The sequence below is a fragment of the Cryptomeria japonica genome, chromosome 6, assembly GCF_030272615.1.
Source record: "Cryptomeria japonica chromosome 6, Sugi_1.0, whole genome shotgun sequence".
Classification (NCBI taxonomy): domain Eukaryota; kingdom Viridiplantae; phylum Streptophyta; class Pinopsida; order Cupressales; family Cupressaceae; genus Cryptomeria; species Cryptomeria japonica.
In genome coordinates, this window is record NC_081410.1 from 42459211 (window position 1) to 42472631 (window position 13421).

Below are 13421 nucleotides of genomic sequence, written 5' to 3' on the forward strand. Positions count from 1 at the left end.
GATTTTGAGTTTGAATCTCAAGTAATCCTATGACTAGATCCTCTTGAACCAACTAAGAGAGATAGTGGACATTGAGATGCCCATATCGCTAATGCCAAAGAGTGCTGATGAAAGTACTCCTAGCTACCATGGCAAGCTCCTGAGAACCAGTAGAATCAACAAGTCTATAAAGACCATGATCCTCAATACCAACTGCAACTGTAGTGCTAGTCTCCCTGTCAACGATGCTGCACTTGTGCAACCCGAAGACAACATCCAGCTGTGGTGAATGCTGCATAATTTGACTGACTGACAGTAGATTGAGCTTCATACCAGGTACAAAGTATACATTGAGGAATATTAAATCCCTCCCACCAGATGAAATTTGAATGTTACCCTTGCCGACAACAGTATACTCCTCACCTCCACCAAAGATCACTGAATCAGTGAAAGGCATGTACTTTGTAAGCCAATCCCGATGATGTGTGAAATGGTAAGAGGCTCCAAAGTCAATGTACCAGGCTGATGATTGAACATCATCAGAGGAGGTTTGGGCCATGAACGCATAGAAGGTAGATTCCTTCTGATCAGAATGCGTGGCAGAATTGGCTTTTTGCTTGGACCTTCCTTGTTTGGATTGCTGGGATGTTATCAATTTCCAGCAATCTTTCACCAAATGGCCATATATATGACAGTAGGAACACTGTAAGCTCTTCTTTTTGGAAGACTGCTGAGGTTGACATTGACCTTGTCCTTTTTGTTGGAAGGACGGAGCTTTACCCTTGTACTTATGTGAAGCTGAGGTAGTGAAAGCCTGTTTAGTGGATGAACTAGCGTTGCTTCCATCGATCCTGCTGTAGTAGCTTGTTGCAAAGATCAGGAAACTTCAAATCAACACTAGTAGAGGAGATATTGAGCGTATCAATGAAATGCTCATAGGATCTGGGAAGGCTTTTCAGCGTGATCACTACCATATCCTCTTCCATCATGGTTCAGCCTATAGCTTCTAACTGATCACGGATGTCCTTGATCTTCGTAAGATGTGCCTGGATAGATGACTTCTCATCGATCATGATAGAAAACAACATATTCTTCAGAAAGAAAGCTCGACTCTTGTCGGACGTTTCATGAAGATCCTTCAAAAGATCCTAGATCTCTTTTGCTGTTTTACCTGAAGACACCTGTGGGAGTTGATCATTTGTGACAGAGAGTTTGATAAGCATGACAACCTCTCGATTCTTCACATCATGTTTGTCTTGATCATCACCTGTTGTTGTAGGACGAGATTCCTTGCCCAAAACAAGTTGATCAAGGCAACAATACTCAAAGATGGTAGCATATGTTGTTTCCAGGTGTTGTAGTTGCGGCCGTTGAACTTCTGACTGTGTTCCAACATGATGTTGGTTAATGATGCCATCACGGAAATCGAGGTTGATCGAGGTCAACTAAGTGAAAGCAAGAGACAAAAGAATCTGATTTAAAAAAAAAAATCAGAATAGAAGCAGTTGCTGAAAAAACTCAAAACCCTATAGGAGAATTCTGGCACGAATTTTGAGGTTTGGAAGAAACCCAAAAAACAGCAAAAATCCCAACGTCCACAGAAATATATGAAATTGTGAACTGTTTTTAAATTCCAAGGCAAATTTGTTGGCACAAAATTCGAGGCACCCAAAAAAATCTGAGACCAACCCAAAAAAGCTCTCGAAAAACCCACCAAGAATGTGAAAACAGAATGCAGATCCGATGGCTCAAAATTTGAGGCATAAAAAACGATGCACCCATAAAAATTTGACGATGACCCAGTTGAGGTCTCAAATAACCCACCAAGAATTTGCAACCAGGATAAAATTTCAACTTGAACTGAAGGGTCAAAACCCTAGTCGAAAATTGCAGAAACCCTAGGAAAATTTTCAACCTGCAAAAAATAATCTGCCTAGGAAGAGAAAAAGAATCTGCTCTTTTTTTAAAAAAAAAAAGAGTTTTAAAAAAATCTTTTCAATAAAAACTTCGAAAAATTTTAATAACAAAAAATTTCAAAATTTTTAATTTCCATGCTCTGATACCATGAAAAATAAATTGAATGAATGATTCAATAATCAAATGATTACATTGAACGATATACACACACATATATAGAGGTTACAAGACGATGTTCTATAATTAGAACATAACGTTAAAGTAAAAGATTAAAGAGCTAAACGCTGAATTAAGCGTGAAAGCTAAATTAAGCTTAAAAGCTAATTAACTAAAATGAAAAAGCTAAATGCTAAATAAAGCTTAAAAACTAATTAACTAAAAAGAAAAAGCTAAATGCTAAATAAAGCTTAAAAGCTAATTAACTAAAAAGCTAAATGACCATTAAACAAGGAACTAAATATAGGTGACTAAAATATAATTAAATATTCTAATAGTGATGAGATAGTGATAAATATCAGAGATGTTTGCAATGATGTTGGTCGCTTGATACAAATGTTCAAGGACAATTTCATGATTAGGAGATCCTTCTAATTTCAGTTCTTCTATTTCCTTTGTTGCTGATCGACAGTGGGTCCTTCAACAACACCTTGTATCTTTCCTTGAAGCAGTGTACCTCAATTGTGCAAGTCCTTGTATCTTGCCTTGAAGCAGTGTGCCTCAGTTGTGCAAGTCTTTGTATCTTGCCCTAAGGTAGTGTGTCTTAGTCTTGCATGTCTATCGGGTGCACGGTGCTCCTTGGTAGTAAGCCTAAAACATTGTAATCATTTTTATCATATTGTGAGTTTGATTTTCATTGTGGTTTTTCCTTGTTTGGGTTTACTATGTGTTGATGTGTTTTTTATGCACATAACAATACAGAATAAATTACCAAAGTAATTTACCCTCTCTTGAACAAAATCACCTCAGATGCTAAGGATGAGATCAACTAATGTGATTCCAAGGTTTCTACATGTCAGGTCTTGATGAGTGGGTAAGTTCAGTGGTTGATGTGAATTGCTGTGTTTCACTTTGGGGACTTACGCAAATGTTTGGATTATCATGAATGATGTGGAATAGGTGTGCTGACAACTTAAGATTTATCAATAAGGCTCTGGATTTACTTCTTACTAAAAAAGGGGGAAAAAAAATAGGGTTCAGGAAATCTATTCTAATCCTAGGAATGTAGGAAATGGTGAATGGATTTAGTGGAATCAAACCAGGCAAGGTCTCACAATCAGGTATTGACACAAGCTTAGTGCAATCATCTAAGGTATACTTAATGATTTTCAAACTATTACCATCAAACGAAGACACCATCCAAGTTGATGCTTGTCAACGGACGCGTAATAGTTGAAGTTATGCTTACTCAAACTCCAGTTGACCACACAAGGCGCACTTACCAGCGGAAAGAGGCTAGTGGTATGGATTAAGGATTCCACACAAATATACTCAACAAATCTTCCATTCAATCTAACATACATGAAAATAAATTCTAATCTAAATTCTAATCTAACTTGGAGGAATTGAGAACCATGAATGCAAATACAACACTTGAAGAGCAAAATCACCAACAATTGAACAATGATTAGGATTCAAATAGCTGTAGCATATACCAACAATTCTACAAAAACTCTCTCTTACAAATGAGAGACAAAGGGGCATATATAGAGTCTCTTACAAAAATGGATGGCCCAGATTGATCTAAGATCAACGGCCGAGATCATGCCAACAAAACCCTAGAATTGCCCTAATTAGGGTTACATCAAAAATGGTGCCACCAACATATAGCCCAATAGAAAGATACCTAGTCATCATATAGAGAATCTTCTAGAAGATTCCTCCCTGCATCTCTCTCTCTCCTAGCATACTCCAAGAATCTAGCCAAAACTGAATCTAACTCCATGGAAACGCTAGGCAAGGTATCCTGCTGTAAATCAATCACATCCAATGAATCCGAGCAAGCATTCAAAGTGTTCTCCCATTCAGGTATGAGCTTCTGCGAATTATGAACATGAATCAACAAAGAGACCAAGTCATCTATCTGACTCTTCTGCAAAGGGTTCAACTGACAAAAATACATAAATTTTATCTTGTCTCTTAATTCGGCTAAGTGTAAACCACTAGCATCACTAACATCAACACCCAATAATTCCTCAATCGAGGCAAGGATTTTCATCTGAATGTCTTGAATTAATCCTTCCATCTCCATACAACTCGATTGGGCGTTCTCATAAGCTGATTTCTTCAAAGCTAGTGCACAATACCAACCATGGAAATTATATATGTCTCCACTGTGCACAATGTTCTCGCTGACCAAAATGGAATTAGGAACCTTCTTCAATGCCAGGAGGTGTGGAATAGTCTTCTCTTGGATAGGCCAGAATTCTTCCCAAACTCCCTCCAAATACTGGATTCTGAATACAAGCGTTGTTGTCTTATCATATGCTTGGACAAACTGAGTAAGGAAATCATCTGCCTGCCTTCTTGTGCTTTCAATCCACTTTTCCACCTCGGAGTGTGTACCTCTCGCTACCTCGCAGTGTGAATGTATTCCATGGTCAACTGCAATAGGGGAAATAAGGGTGGGATCCCCACGCCTTGTCCCTGCAATATACTCTCTGAGTCTAATATTTTCTTCTTTGTACCTTTCATTCTCCGCAATCACTGTGTCTAACTTGGCATTGATTGCTTGGAGGTTGTCACCAATCTCCTGAAATTCCTGCCCTGCAAATGGACGACCAAGGGCAACTGAAGTGATCTGGAAATCCATGGGAGTAGCAGTGTCCACTATCACGCCTGCTCTAGGAACAGCAATCTGCGCAATCCGCATTCCTGTCTCATCTCTAGCTATGTGCGACAAAATCTCCGCTCTCTTGGGCTCTTTCTTCTTAGCACTCCTAGCTAGGTAGTCATCAATATCCTCAATAGGCTGTACTTCTATCATTTGTTTACTTTTTTCCATACTCTTCCTCAACCATTCAGGAATAGCGGTCATCTCCATACCATCATCAAGACATATTCCTTGATCAAGGTCCTTCAGTGCCGAGATAACTTCATCATTATCATCAAGATTATTCCTGGTCCAATCATATACATCATTTCCCAAACTAACTTCCAAAAGGACAGTAGGGGATCCCGGCTGGTCATCATTCTCATTAGGAGGTGCAGATGTTGTTGTGGCATGAAATTCCTGAGTATTCTCTGGTAGTATCACTGTGTTGGAACACTGCTGAGTCTCCTTATTCTGTTTTGTTACTTCAATCACTTCGATTGATGAGACACTGGGAAGGGGTGAAGGAATGATAGTCTTCTGTTTCTTCTTCACATCCTCAATCTTCTTCTCTCTAGCCTTGACTTCTCCATGCATGTTCTTCCTTCTTTTGGGAGCTTGACTCTCTTCGTCTCCATGAATCCTGACATCACTGACAGTCCTCTGATTATCCTCGGAAGTAGACTCTTCCGTCTTCATCCTCTCATAAGTGAAGGGAACACCCATGTCAACTAATCTGTTCATCTGCATATCTACCCATGTGCAGGAGAAATTCAAGACTTCTCTCATCAATATATTCAGATCAGTCTCCTCTGACTCTGACCAATTTGGCAATAGGATTGCCTTCTTCATTTCATTCTCATAATGTGGGTGTGTATGATCTCTATCATCTAATACCTGATCAGGGATGAGGAAAAGTCCACACTTCCTCATGAAATCCACTGACATTCTGGACCACATTCTTCTCTTTACTGCTTGTTCATCCATTAAGTTAGCCCAATAATCCTCTATGTCAACCTTGTGAGTGAACTTCTCTCCTCTGATCCTTCCGACCTTCTTGTCTGGATCAAATCTTTCTCTTTTCTTGTAGGTAGCGAATCTGTAGAATGCAATCTCCTCACCTGCAGTGCTGGCAGCTATGGCGGATTGGCAGACCTCTGACGTCTTCCCAACTGAAATAGGGAATGTCATTCCTGCCCTGTGCTTCTCTCTCTGGATAACATCGAACTCTAGAAGCTGTCTTACCACTTCCAACAATATCATTCTGTCAGTAGGATACCTAGGAAGTCTGTAGGGTTCAGATTGAAACCCATGAATCTCGAGGTATGTGAAAGTGGGAAACTGTATATACCACGATCCATATTTCTCTATTAACTCTGTTGCCTCCTTGGACAATCTTCTGTGGATTCCGCCCTGCAGCATCCGTGTGATGTACATAGTGAATGCATCATTCACTCTTTTATAGTCTTCAATTCTGTGCATACTCAACTGGGGGTAGCATTCATAACTCTTAAACTGTCCTTGCCCATTCCCGACTTCACCTTTGCATATTAATCCTCTGTATGAAACAAACCGTGCAAGCAGGTACACCAAGTAAGAAGTCATGGCGAATGACTTGGACCTCTCTACATTCCTCAACTGAAAATCCAGATTGTCGCTTATGATCTTAGACCAATTCACTAGTGTCCCTTTAAGACAATCCTGGATGAAGTAGAACATCCATCCATGAAATATTGCTCCCTGCAGCATTCCCATCACTCTGTTGAGTAGGAATATCAAATCACTATATTCCTCCTTAAAAGCTACGCACATAAGTGTCTTGGGAGCCTTGGAATGATGATTTTTAGGTTCAATCATCCATTCTTTATTAATTAAACTCTTGCATACACCCATCTTCTTCGTGTATCTGTCTGCATAATCTTCCTTGGTCACATCCTTCATGTCTATACTGTGTGTATTCCGAATACCTCAGCAATGGCATCCTCAGCAAGGTAGGCGATGACAACACCCTTTGGACTCTTGATCATTCTTGTGAGTGGATCGTAACATTGTGCACACTCCAAGATCAACTCACTGCACTGTATGGATTGTGGAAACCCAGCGGCATGGAAAATGCCACTCTTCATAATATTCGCATATGCTGGAGAAGGAACCTGATCTCTGGATCCGAACATCCGACGCTGCATCTGGTCGAAGTCCAGGAAATGCATGTTGGTATCAGTGATCTCCCTCCATCTGGATGAAATCTTGAACTCTGGATAAAATCCAATCTCCAACGTCTTCAGCAGCTCTTTCCTTTCCTTGTATCTTGACTTCGACATCGCACCTGTACGAAACTGGAAGTTAGTCGTAGGATAAAAATAAATACTTGTAATAAAATTCCTGACTTTCTAGAGATTTAGCTAGTTTAGAGCATGAAGTCAGGAAAATAATCCATACACTTGGTAAATTTTAGCAATTACGTTCAATGTGTGACAACACTAAGGCATGGAAGCCTTCCATAAAAATTCATTTATACCTCCTTACGCTTAGAAAATATGCAAGCAAAGAATGCAAAGGAGTATACCGGATTGATGATGACTTAGGAAAGGTGTGAAAGGTTGTGTTTTCACACAATGAATGTCTGAAGACACCTTCCGCAGTCAACAATGGAGGTCAAAATTCTGAAGACAACCTGAAATTCAGACTTTTAAAATATGTTGTAATCTTCAAAATGTGCATAAAATCAATAGAAATCAGTTTTATTGATGAAAACAATCATTTTCTGGAATGTAAGTATGGCTGGTAAAAATTAGTTTTCTGAGGACAAGTCTGAAAATCGAACACTTCAGACTTACCAGCACCTTGCAAAGTGGTTTAAATCCCTGAAAATGATGAAAAAAGGCTTAGGAAATAGCCCCAAGCAAATTTGCCAAAATTGGTTAGGTGGCTGGAAATGAAATTTCTGAGGACAACCGCCTAACAATGGAGTTTCAGACCTGCAACAGCGATAAAATGGTCTAAAAAGTGCACAGAAAACTCCACAAAATGTCTCCAAATGCTAAATATTTAAGTTAGAATTGGCTGGGCAATAAAAACTTAAGTTTGAAAATTAATGGCAGTCATTAATGGAGGTCAAAATCTGAAGCAAACCTCAGATCCGAAGTGAATCAGTAGGCTGGAAATGATGACAGCCAACAAACATGCATGAAAAATCCACCAAAATGTGGCCTCCAAGCAAAATCGAAATTTTCCCAAGTCTAGCGCTAAAATGGAAATCTAAAAATTGATGCCAATGGTAGCTCGGATCTTCAATAATGGAGGATGGCAATAATCTGGAAAAATCGCCCAAGTTGGGATTGAAAACCCCAAACACAAAAATTTGCCTGCCTTAGCAAAAAAATCGAAATTTTCAAAATTCTGAAAATTGTTGTCAATGGCAGCAATCTGCAGAAATGAAGGTCTGAACAGCAAGCAACAATGGTGGAGGAAAAATCGCCCAAGGTCTCCAAACACAAATTCGCCAACTTTCACCAAAAATTGCTAAATTTGGAAAAAATCGCCAAACTTAGCAAAATTGAAAATCTGAAATTGGTCTTTAATGGCAGCCAAGAGGAATAAATCAGCAAGCTGGAAAAAAATGGAGGAAAATAAATCCTCAATCCCACACTTCACAAAATGCCTTGCTAAAAAAATTCGCCCAACTTGAAAAAAAATCGCTCTCATGGAGACACCTGGCAGAAATAATAATAAAATAATGCTGAAGTTCCTCTCATATACTTGCTTTCAGCTCCAACTTTCACCACACAAGCAATGTGGGATAAAAAAACACTTGTATAAATACTTGCTTGGTGAAACCCTAACTTGCTTCTAGAAGATTCAAACATTTAATAATTATTGCAAGTTATTAAATTTGCTTTTAAATTTTAAATAATCATTTAATAATTATTTAAAAGCAATCAAAATGGGGTTTTTATTTAAAATATTGCAATTTAAATCCAAAATAAAGCCTCCAGGGGAAAATCGCTATAGGTTGGGATTAAAAAAAAATCCCTTCAAAAATCGCTTAAGTGTCAAAATTTGCCCCATAGGGGAAATTCGACCCATGCTTGGATAAAAATCCATGCTCAAAATCATCAAAATGCACATAAATCACCCTCCAGGGGAAAATCGATAGGAGTTTGGACAAAAACCCAGACAAAATTGCACTCAATTTTCAAAAATCACCCCCCAGGGGAAATTCGATGGGTGTCTGGACAAAAATCCACACTCAAAAAACTCACTTCATAATGTTCCCAGTGAAAATCGATTCCTGTCTGGATAAAAATCCGGACAAAAATCCTAACTTAGTTGTCACAAAAATCCTGGTGGAAAAACGACCCAGGCATGGAATTATCCTTGCACTCCAATCCGCACTCCCAAGGGAAATTCGATGGGTGTCTGGATAAATCCTGACACTTAGCCAAATTTTAGCATTCCCAGGGGAAAATCGCTCCAGGTGTGGATAAACAGTGGGGGAAATTAGTGGCCAATATGGATTCCAGGGGAAACCCATGTGTAGTATGGATTTTGAGTGGGGGAATGGGTTGAGTAGTCTGGAATGTGAGGGGAAAATTACCTCTAGCATGGATTTTGACCCTTTAACCCTTGGAATATGGATTTCCCTTAGGATTTTAACATTTTAACCACTCAAAATTACTCAGCGACTTTAAATTTAACTGGACTTAGACTAATTTTCCAAAAATATGAGCGAAACGCCAGGAAAATGTTGGAATAAAGTGCAAAACCAACTTAAATATTACCTTAGGAGCGAGAAAACAACTTCAAAAGGTTTGTGAATATCTTAGCACTTTAAAATTATTGATGCGCATGTTTAAAAACACGTTAACGTTCAAATGCTCAAACACTTAGCAAAACTTAGGATCATTAAAAAAAATATCATCTTTTGCAACTTGATCCTAACACTTCAAAAACCCTAGACGGCACTAGGCATGATCAAAACTTTGAGACTCGGGCACGGAAAACGCAAAATTGCCCACTAAGCAGCCAAAACCCTAACCTAACGACGCAGGAAGCTAGCAAAGAGGGGGTCCTCGTTAGCAATGGGGCGATGTGTGAAAAGGTCACAACACTATGTAAATCTAGTGTACACGTGTTGATGGTTGATGTGCTTTCAGTATTGCTGTAGTATGGTTATATGTTGATTTTAATTAATCTGTTTTGAAGTTCCGAATTGATTCAACCCCCCTCTTAGTCCTGCCTTGAGTTCAATAATTGGAATTAGAGAAAAGTTCCTCTATGTAAAGCTTAACTCCTTTAGGTAGATCCAGAATGGTGTGGGAACTACATCTTTAAGCTCCATTGTTTGATGGTACAAATTTTCCTTACTACTATGGGATATTGTCTAGTCTGGTTATACACCTTCACTAGATAGACCTCACGTTGTCCTCAATTTTTGACTTAAAAAATTGGACTATCATATAAAAATTTTTGTTAAAAAATGAAAATTTTTACTCTATGGCATGCTTCCCGAGGTAGAAATTCGCCCCATCCTTGGACTGAATCGATCGTTGATCCATCCCCAAGCTACGTTTCGAATTTCGTCGCGTTTCGAGTCCGTTTGCTATGTTTTTGCTTCAATGTTGGGGAATTTTTCGATAATTACCAGTAACTGGTAATTTGTTTTTCAAAACCCCCTTGAAGCTTTTAGGCTTCTAGGGGAATTTTTCTCCAATTGCAAGTTTTTATAAAAACTTGTAATGGGGGTTTTGAAAACCCCCATTACCAGTTGTTTGACTTTTAAGTTAAAATAAAACTTGTAAATGGGATTTTAAAACCCCTTTACATGTCTTTGTAACTTAAAGTTATTTTTATAATGTTAAAATAAAACTTGTAAATGGGATTTTAAAACCCCTTTACATGTTTTAAGTGAAATCACTTGTAAAGGGAATTCTATTTCCCTATTACAAGTAATTTAACTTGTAATTTCTTTTCTAAAACCCGAAATTTGCCTTAGAGGCAAAAATATGAACATTTTATAAAACTTCTTGTTTTGTTTCAAAAACCCGAAATTCTTTCATGCCATCGCAAGCTGATTTGGGTTCGAATTTTTTGGAGGAAATGTAGGGATTCCTTCCAAGTGTGGGTTTGCTGCAACTTTGAAGGATTCAAACCCATTTTTCACGCATTCATTAAACCATTTTTCGCCATTTGTCTTCTTCAAAACGTTTTTTTCTGAATCTTGCATTTATGCGATTTGCCATGGTTTGGGGGTTTGAATCCATCTACTCCTAAGGCGTTTTTGGCTCAACCTTAAATGCGTTGGATTCTAAGCATTTATTAAATCGTTTTATGTGCATTTATGGTTTCGGATTTGCAAAAAAGGCCCTAAAAACAGTCACATTTTTTGCTAAAAATGCAACATTCTTCGCCTATGAGGTATGCTTTCAATCCTAGATCGTTTTTGCTTTGTCTTGTATTTAATGATGAATGAGATCAGTTTTGAACCATTTCAGTAGCATTTTTACATGGCATTTTTATAGCAAATCGGTTTTGCTTTTGTCACAATGCGTGGCTAAGTTTTTTCCATTGTTTAAATTCTATTTTAAGGGCTTCATCTTCCATGTTGGGTTGATTCTCCAAGTTTGGATTTCTTCTCAACCTTGCAAGGTAATTTTTTTTTTTTGTATTTCTTTCTTATTTCTTTCCTTGCATTTTCTTGTTTAGTTTTAGTTTTGTTCATGTTCATAACGGGTTTATGAGAGGAAATTCTCCATTTTACAAAGAAATTTGTAAAGTAAAATTGTTCTTCCCCTTTGTAATTCTCCTTCTTTACTTGCATTCGGGTTTTAGAAACCCGATTGCAAGTAAGAGGAAAATTTGTGTTCTTCCCCTTTTTGAACAAAGACTTAACCTTCTTTGGTTCGAAAAAAAAATCAAATTTCAAAATAAGAAAGATGTGTTCTTCCCAATTTGCAAAGAAATTTGCAAGTGTAAAAAGTTCTACCTCTTAATGTGTTCTTCCCTTTTTTTTGGACAAAGACTTAACCTTCTTTAGTCCAAAAATCAAGTTTCAATGACGAAAAAATCAAGTTCTTCCCAATTTCGGGTTTTGAAATCCGGATTGCAAGTTGAAAGTTCTTCCCATTTTGGCATGACAAAGTTCCAAGTGATCTTCTTGAAATTCATTTTTACCTATCTGTTTCCAATTCCCTCATCCGTACTTATCATCCTCGCCATTTCCTACTTGCCTAAATACCATTTTTTCATCCATTCCTTCGATTTTCAGTTTGTAAGTAAATTTGTATTTGGATTTAGAAAATCAATTGCAAATGTGTTCTTCCCAACTTCCAAGCTGAAAATTCATTCTCGTTTCATTTATTCATGCTTCGTGTTTTGCGAGTATAGTTGCATTCGAAATTTGGAAACCCGATTGCACATTTGTACTTCCCTCTTGTGTACTTGCTAAACATGTTTCAAAACCCGAAATAAGTCAAAAGCTTATCTTTCCACCTCTTATATTTCCTCTCACAAAGCCAAAGTATGAAAGGTGAACTTTCCCATTTGGAGGAGTGAAATGTCTAAAGGTACTGACCTTGATGTTGCCTTGATACTCTTGGATTTACATTGTAGCATTCCCAGTTGTTTCTAGATGACAGATGTACCACCATCTCCCACTCCAAAAAAGATGAAATACAGGTATGATAAATACCAAAATGAAGTTCCGCAGTCAAAGGTTTCCTCCTCCCTTGATCATATCAAGGATACTGAGATAAGGCATGCTGACATGTCCGAATTCATACAAAGGATTGAAGATCTGAAGGAGGGGGACATGCAACGGTTGTTGGACAGCCATATCCATCATGCCGCATCCTTTCCAGTTGCTGCCCTAGAACCAGAATTTGTTCTAGCATGTGCCCATCATTTTGATAAAGAGACACGAGTTATTAAAAATGATGATGGAGAAGTGATTATTCGCTTGGATGCAAAAGTTAGAGAGAGGGTTTTCAAAATACCTTCTGAAACCATCTATATAGAGATCTCCAAGCAAAGTGCAACTGAATACTTTGCCAAAAGGGAGAAAGACTATAAGCGTCATATCAATAAATGGATTCATGAACCTCGCACTGCGCTTACCAGATGGGCAAAGTTATATCGATCTGATTTCAGGAATGAGATCGGTGACACTATTACCCTTCTGAGCCGTATGATGGGATTGGAACATTCCAATGTTTTTGAACCTTGGATGTACCAATTTATTATGTTAATAAGGCAGTCTCAGCACATCTGTTGGGGTGAGATCATTAGTGATGCTTTGTGTGAACAACTTGCAGTCGTCTCTACTACTTTCACCTTCTACATGAATTCATATCTCGTGTATATTGCTGCGTCACTCAGACATTTCCCAGGTCTTTCCACCAAGGGTGACCGCATGCTTGTACCGGTTTGGGAATACTATGATCAGTTGCCCCTAAGATCAAGTAGGTCTCATTTCAGAAGGGTTCAGGACGCTTTCTTTGGTCATTACCTGTGTCAATTTGACAAGAACCTGAAGAACAAAAGAGTCTCAGATGAAGCATGGGAAAGGGTGAAAGAATATGGTTGTTTGTTTCTCCAGTTTCCAACTTTTACCTACATGAGAGTTGGATGCTATGGCGGGCAGCCTTACATGCTCCCACGATACCCAACCAATAAGATTATTCTCATGGAATTGGGAAGACAGATCATGGCTGTGCAT

General features: G+C 38.4%; 1 protein-coding gene across 5 annotated transcripts in view; it reads left to right on the forward strand.

The window, feature by feature from the left end:
• Window positions 1-13421, forward strand: part of LOC131072142 (uncharacterized) — a 195620-nt gene that overhangs the window by 109578 nt on the left and 72621 nt on the right. The window lies entirely within an intron of this gene.